The following is an 8,157-nucleotide window of genomic DNA, read 5'->3' on the forward strand; positions in this document are numbered from 1 at the left end:
TTGGGCGGGGGAACACCAGAAGGTCCCGGTTCAGGATCCCCCGACGGGAGAGGTTCCTCCGTCGGCAACGGTAGTCTCGTCCTTATCTCTGAGCATAAGGACTGTATAGCCAACAAAATGGCCGCCGAGTTGTCTTGCGGCGCTGGCAGAGGGGAATCCGACGGGCGATCAGGGGCCTGTCGTCGTCACCTGCGTCGGGATCCATCCCGACGGGCCAGTCTTCTTCCACGCCAAGGCCGTGGCTTAAGACCTCGATCAGCTCTTCCTCCGAGGTTGAAGCCGAATCTACGACGACGCCCTGCCCCCCTTTTTCTTCCCCGCCTGGGATTTCACGGGGGTCCTATCGATGGGCACAAAAGAGGACTCCCTCCGAGGTGGCAGGGAGACTCTGACCCCCGAGGTCGCCACCACTGGTGTAGCCTCCACAGGCTGAGCCAGGGTCGCCGCGACAGTATCGATAGAGGGCTTGGCCGGATGGATTAAGGCCTTCACCACCTTAGGTGCGCTCACCGCCTTATCCTTGAGGGGGGGGACACTGCCTCGCTCCCCCTCCGATGGGGCCTTCGAGCTCGACCGGGGCCTCTCCAGGAGCTTTGCCGGGTGTTCGCCCTTCCTCTTACCCGACCCAGAGCGTTGGCTCGTGGCTGAAGGTGCCGGGGAGGGTGCGCCCTGCCTGGCGCCCGTAGAGCCCGACCGTTCGGCGCTCCCGGTGCCAGCGGACTCGCGGTGCTTGGCCTTGTGTTGGAACCCCGTCGCCGGGGCGTCCTCAAAGGTCTTAGAAGACCGCTCGGATTTCTTCCTTTTCTTCTCGCCTGACGGGCTCTTCCCTTCCAGCCAGTTGGCGAGACGTTGATGGCGGTCCTTCATGGTCCGCTCCGACATATTGCCGCAAAACGCACAGTCCTTCTCCACGTGCGTCTTGTCCTCATGTAAGCAGTAGAGACAAAAGGAGTGTTCGTCCTCCTTAAAGACGTTCTGCAGCTGGCATCCAGGGCAGACCCTGAACAGCTTTCCGGGCGTCGAGCTTCCCTTCTCCTGGGCCATGTCCGGGCCTGAGAAGCTTCTGGAGTCCTCCAAAAGCGTAGCTCGACGAAATCTTCACCCTTGAGGGGCGCAGACGAATCTGACACGGGTCCCCGTTGATCGGATGGAGAGTCGGTGGAGCTTGAGGCTCTTTTGACCGAAAAAACGAAGTTTTTGAGCAAAAAACGTGAACTAATAGCACTAACGCTCGAGAGCAATAGCACGAGGATCCCAACACATGAACGTGCGGTAAAAATCTGAAGATGGCTGCCAGAGGCGGTGCTTAGGTAGAGGGCAGTCATTGGCTGTGGTCAGTATGACGCAGAGACCAGTGATTGGTTACTACTACGAAAGACAGATCAGAAACGAAACTGATACTGGTTTTTTCTTTACCGAGGATTCCCAGCCTGACGACGGGGAATATTCATGAGCACGTGAATCCATGCCAGACCCCATGCTGGAGAACTTGTCACCTCCTCGGACCTCTTCAAACATCTGACCGGACATCATTTGGGTTGGGCTGCATACGATACCCTATCTAAACCTGTCTTCGTTCTCCTACTCACTCTAAATGTTACCGCTTCTGGAATAAACAACTTCCTGTCTATGTCCAGGGCCCTGACGCCTGCCACTCTCTTACATGCTATAAGACATAATAAAATCGTCAATTTTGATGACAATGGTTTCCTCGTTAATCTATCCTTTTTCCGGCCATCTAATGAACGCGTTCAATGCTGAATTCACATCCCATGTCTTTGTATATCTAGGTAAAGGGGGTTTCATCATCCTCACCCCTCTGAGGAGTCCACATACTAGGGGATGTACCCCCACAGCCACATTATCAATCTTTGGGTGCCCTGCTGAAATGGCCGATCCACATGTTTTCACTGTCCTATACGCCAAGCCCTGAGCTGCCAGTGCTGCTAAATAATGCACGATCTGAGTGACATCTGCCCCAATGGGATGTATCTGTCGTGCCACACAGCAGCTAGTCCACCTAGACCATGCCAACCTATATGCTTTCCTGGTACCTGGTGCCCATACTTCTTCCATAAACCTTGTAGCTTCTCCTGATAGGCCTGGCTTCTGCCGGGCATTCCTGAAATTGTCCAAGCTATCAACCTCAACTCTCCTGACAGGTTCAGTGGGTGACACTCTCCCACTGAATTCAGAATCAGTTCCCTGAACTGTAGTAACACTAACGGGTCCTCGCAAGACATTTACAGCAGATCCGGAAACCACACCCGAATCCTCCATTCTGGCGTCACCAAAATCAGCATTGCTTGTTGTCTCCTGGCCTGCGCTATCGTTCTCGGAATGATAGTGAAAGGAGGAAACGCATACACCTTCTCCATACCCCATAAGAAAGCATCTGTCGCTGCTGCTGCTGGATCTGGTCTCCAACTGAAAAACCTCTCCAACTGCCTGTTCAGCCTGGATGCAAAGAGATCCGTATTGCATGGTGCCCTCAATTCCATCAAAGTCTGGAAAATCGACCTGTCCAACTGCCAATCGCTGGCATCCCTCAGATGTCTTGAGTTCCAGTCTGCAACAACATTCTACAACCCTGGAAGATATTCAGCCCTGACGCTGACCTTGTTCCTTAGGCACATGTGCCAGAAGTCTTTTGCCATCTCCACTTACAGTCTGGATCTTGTACCTTTTAACATGTTTATGTACCATACTGCCGAGATGTTGTCCATCTTCAGCAGTACACAGCAGTTCACCCTGTCCTGGGTCCAACACTTCACTGCAAAGGAACCCGCTAGAAGTTCCAAGCAATTGATGTGAAGGTCTAGTTCCTCTCCAGACATTCTTCCACCTGTCGTCAGTTCTCCACACGAGCTCCCCAGCCCCAGCGGCTGGCATCCGACTCTATGACCAGGTCCGGGGCATAGCCAAATATTGCTCTCCCGTTCCAATCCTCCATGTTGTCGAACCACCACCACAGTTCCGTCCTCGCCTCCATGGAGATTGGCACCTCCTCTTTGTAAGATAACCACTGTTGAATCTTGAGTCGTTGCAGTGCCCTGTAATGTAACAGGCCCGGAAAGATCGCTTGGATGGACACCGCAAATCTCCCCACTAACCTTGCTAATTCTCTGATTGATATTTCCTCTTTCGCAATCGCCAACCTGATCTCCTTCTTGATTGTATTCACCTTGTCCCTGGACAGGCTGAGCATCCACGACAAACCCCAGGAACTCGATCGCCTGATCAGGAACCAACACCGACTTCTCCCAGTTTATCAGGAAACCTAGCACCTGTGGCATGGCTTGAGCAGCGATGTAGTAGGACGTGCATCTGGTGCAGCTCCGTACGATCCGACGGATGATCCGACGATAACTACTTTCTAAAACGTGCTATTAAGTCCAAGAAGGGCATCATATGCATGGGAACGTGAGCGCTGTGCATTGCGCAGAGATCGAGTGAGAAGTGAGCTGCACTTCAAAGGAATTGTCCAACGAGGCCGACCGCAGCGGATACAATGTTTCCCCAAAATGGCCGGCGAACAAAGGAATCGAAACTAGAGTGCTGGAGCAGAAGTATGAAAGTGGCAGCCGTTGTGCTATAAGGAAGGAAGCGGGCGGCAACACGACGAGACCTCTGCCTGGTGAGCCGCGGGTTCACGGACAAGAACAAAGGCGGACCGCCCCCGGAGACCAAGTGCCCAGAAACAGCCACGCTCGGATAAAAGGACGGGCGCGTGGGGCCGGGTATTCCCTGCCTACATGCGCCGAACGTCCGATGTGTGCGCTGCGTGAGGCGAATTCGGTCCGGGAGTAGGAGACTCGGCTTGGATGTGGAGTGCGCGCCCGAGCAACAATAAGCTAAGCACTCCCCACGGGGTGATGTAGAGCGGGAGGGGCCGCGGAAGTAAACATTGGATGCGCCCACCCCACACTGCCTTCGAAAGAACAGACGGCAAATAAGCGCATGGCAGATGCATGTCGAAGCTCTCCAAAGGCCCATGAGGTGGGGAAAGGATATTTGGCAACAATGCCCACAAGAACACACAAGGACTTCCTGTAGCCCAGCTTTGTTATAAACTGTGCGATGCGGGCGAGGCCAGCGGGAGCTTTGGGTGGCGCCTCAAGCTGCTGCACAAGGTTTGTGGTCCTGCCGCAATTTAATGAGTAATAGTAATAAAGGCGCAGGAGCGACACGAAGCGGATACATTGTGGCCTATAATTGTCAATAGACTTTATACAACAAGGACTGCGGATACATGAAAGGAAAGAAATATATTGGACGACTTGCACGCCCTGCTTCCTTGCCGCTGGGCTGGAGAACAGAGCATTGCGCTTCAGCAGAAGGGGCAGCTGATGTACAGGGCAGCTGCTCACCATTAGTTTAAGCAGCCAGAACAGTGGAATCGAGCACTCAACAATAAATAGCTATTAGAGGACACCGTTTTGCGCTGGTGGGCTGACACTGATGGAGATGGTTATGCACTCATAGGGTCAAAGGGGTGCGCAACACTGGGAGCTGGGGGCATGCTGGGAGACCAAAAACCAGCAGATTACCCTGACGATGCCACAGAGCCTAAAATCTAAAACACCAAAGAGTAGCGCGGCACTTGGAGAGTGTGTAGGAAAGACTGCTGTAGATGTATACAACGGTGCACATTGTGCACAGAGCCCAAACACTGGAGGATTAAGGCAAGAGAAAAAGTGATCCCTACGATGCAATAGGTTAAGTTAATACGTGGGAGAGCACAACCCACTCTGGGAAAGAGCCCAACTAACTCAAGCCTATACAGGAAGTTTTCTGGACAACTTTCTAGCATATGAAGTGCCACACTGGGTTAGCTTCAAAGTAGAAGTGCAGGTTCGATACGTCAGAGACCAAGCAGCCCCAGACACATAACTGTGTCTACAAGATGTCAGGGCGAGGTGCCATAAGCAAGAATAAGAATAAACAATCCACAATGGAAGCCTTTGCTAAAACGCAGCTATCTCCTGCGACCGCGGCGCCTGGGGGCGCGACGGCACCGGTGAAGAGCACTGTAGCGACGGAAAATCACCAGATTCTGGCGGCTATCACAGAACTGAAAGACTCGTGGGGATTAGCTATGGCGGACTTGCGCACTTCCCTGGAGGCCAAAATAGACGCAGTAGGCATCAACGTCACCCTGCTGAGACAGGATGTTAGGGCTTTGGCTGAGAGGACATACAGCCTGGAGAGTGCAGTGAAAACCAACACGGATACCAGTAGCAACAATGCAAAGGAGGTCCATATTCTGAAGCAACAGGTGGCTAACCTGGAGAATCATGCGGAGGAGGCCGAAGGGAGAGCAAGGAGGAACAACATCCGCATGGTCGGCCTGCCGGAGGGGGAGGAAGGCCAAGACCCTACGGAGTACGTTGAGAATCTACTCTTACAAGAAATAGGGGCCGGAAAACTTTTGCAAGGATTTGCAGTGGAGCGGGCGCTCAGAGCCCTTATGAGGAGGCCGAAGCCTGGGGCTCCCCCCCGGCGATAATCGCAAAAATACTTAACTATAAAGATCGTGAGAAGATATTGGAGTATTTTCGCAACAATCGAAAGGACTTCAAGTACTATTACAGCGTATCCTGACTATACAATGCTGGTCCAGAGGCAACGGTACAGTTATGTGGCAATCAAAAGGAGGCTACGTATGGCGTATATAAAATACATGCTTCTGTACCCTGCAAAATTGAAAGTGCAGCACAAGGGCAAGATGTACTTTTTCGACACCCCAGAAGAAGCAACAACATGGCTGGACCTTCAGGGCTGTCCGGAACGAGACACGGAGCAGGCTCGAGAGGAACACGATAAGTGAAGGGGACCATGCACGTATATTGAGGGGATGAAGGGCGAGTGTCCCAGCAGAGATAATGATAGTGCTTAAGATTAAGGGATGCGATTGAGTAAAGGTTACATTCTGCTGGGATACCTCAGACTGTGTCGAATTTAAGAGACTGGAATATAGTAGTGCGCATGCATACACAGATTGAATAGCTAGGCGTAGTTGGACTGTTGCAAATAGGAGCGGCTGAGTGCTAGCACCCTACTCACCCCCGAGTAATAATAGTTGTTGTAGCAGGTCAGTCACTAGGGCGACCTCACCCTGCGGAGCTTCGAGTACAGGCGCGAGCCAGAAAGAGCTAGATGCGGGGGGGCCTGAGATCCAGGGATGGAGCTGGGCAACAGTTGGGGCGGGCGATGTTGAGGATGGGAGGGGAGGAGGGTGGGGGGGGAGAATGAGGATTTTGGGGAGTTGGGGAAGGGAGGGATGGCAGGAGGGAGATAGGGAGGGTTGTGTGGAGTGTTTTTAGTTGGGGAAAGTTTGAACTGGGGTATGAGCCTACATAGACAAAAACGGAAGGAGGAACTGATCTGCACTGGTGGGAGGGGAACGGGAATTCTAATATGCCTTGGGGGACCATAAAATTATTTCATGGAATGTCAGGGGCCTTACTAGTTATTTGAGAAGGAACAAGGTGATGTTATACCTGCGCAGACAAAAAATAGATATCGCACTATTACAGGAAACTCATCTGACGCGGGATAAGTTGGGAACAGTGGTGAAAAAATGGAAAGGGGTAGTGGCGGGTTCGATATACTCTGCTTATGCTAGAGGGGTGCTTATTTGGGTGGCGCCACATGTCCCATTTCACAAGTTGCAGGAATCTGCGGAAGCGGACAGGAGTATGGTTATAGTAAGGGGACTAGCGGAGAACAAGGAGGTATGCATTGTGAACACCTATGCCCCCAACCAAAATACTGCTACTTATTTCAGAACCCTGAGTACCACTCTAAGCATGTGTATGGGAAGCGCGGTGATCTGGGGAGGTGATTTTAACTGTGTACTAAACCCTAAAACGGACAGATCAGATCAGAAGTTTGATAGACCAGCTCCAGCGGCAAAAGCGCTACAGGCGCTGCTAAACGACTTTGGTCTGGTGGATGTGTGGAGAATAAAACACCCCTATGAAAGGCAGTTCTCGCATTATTCTGCTCCACAGCAGTTGCATACGGGGCTAGACTATGTCTTTGTCACATCAGAGACAATGACGGAGATGGTGCAGGCAGAATATAAGGTGCGGGTCCTGTAGGACCATTCGCCGCTGGTAATAGGCTGGCAATACTGCCCCGCAAGAGCGAGGATTCCGACGTGATGTCTCCGGGCAGAGGCACTTAAAGACCCCCTTTTCAGGGAAGACATAAGGGAAGAGATCATAAAGTACTTTGAGGTAAATACGGGGAGCGTGGACTCAGCGGGCACGCTATGGGAAGCCTTTAAGGTAGTGTTGCGGGGCATAGCCATAGCGAAATCTAAAGGCCTACAAGGAGGAATCCTAGCTGATCTACATGAGGCAGAAACGGAACTGGAAAAGGCACTGAAAGGAGGAGATGACACTGGAATAGACATGGAGCTGATACTTAAATGGCAAAAGACATGTGCGGAGCTATGGGATAGATTGTCTAACCTTAACTATAGGAAATATATAGAAAGACAGCATGCGGGTGGAGATAAAACAGGAAGGCTTCTGGCATGGTTGTACAAGAGCGAGATCCCCAGACCCACCATCAGAACAATAACAAGAGAAGATGGCAGTGTAGCTGACACCCAAGAGGAAGTTAATCAGGAATTTGCAAGTTACTACAGGGATCTATATGGGAATACGGGTAGAAGTAGTTGTGACTAGGGGTGTCACGGTATTAGTTTTAGGACGGTACGATAACCTTCTTGCCAAATGACGGTATATCATGGTTATCGCGGTATAGCAGGTGAAGTTAACTAATCTTAACAAATATTTTCTAAAAGGTCATAAATTGTCAGATTCATCATCACAAACAAAACCAGGCACCCAGGGCCAGAATTGGACTTTTCAACATACTTTCCACTGAAATGCCCCCCTTGCTTCCACCAAACACGTGTGGAGAGGAGTGGTGCGGGGGGAGGGAGCCCTGCTGGGACTGGCAAAGCAAACTGAATAGCTTTTTCTTGAGTGGTTGTTTCGGCTTTTAGCTCCCCCACTGGCTACCCACACACACACACAGACACACTCTCTCTCTCTCTCTCTTTACGTTACAGCCTTTAGTTTACTTGCGGGCCAAAAGGTGTTCAGCAATCACGCACATGTTTCCCTTTGGTATGGCAGG

The sequence above is a fragment of the Ambystoma mexicanum genome, assembly GCF_040938575.1.
Source record: "Ambystoma mexicanum isolate Mex_15411 chromosome 12 unlocalized genomic scaffold, UKY_AmexF1_1 Mex_chr12_unloc.2, whole genome shotgun sequence".
NCBI lineage: Eukaryota > Metazoa > Chordata > Amphibia > Caudata > Ambystomatidae > Ambystoma > Ambystoma mexicanum.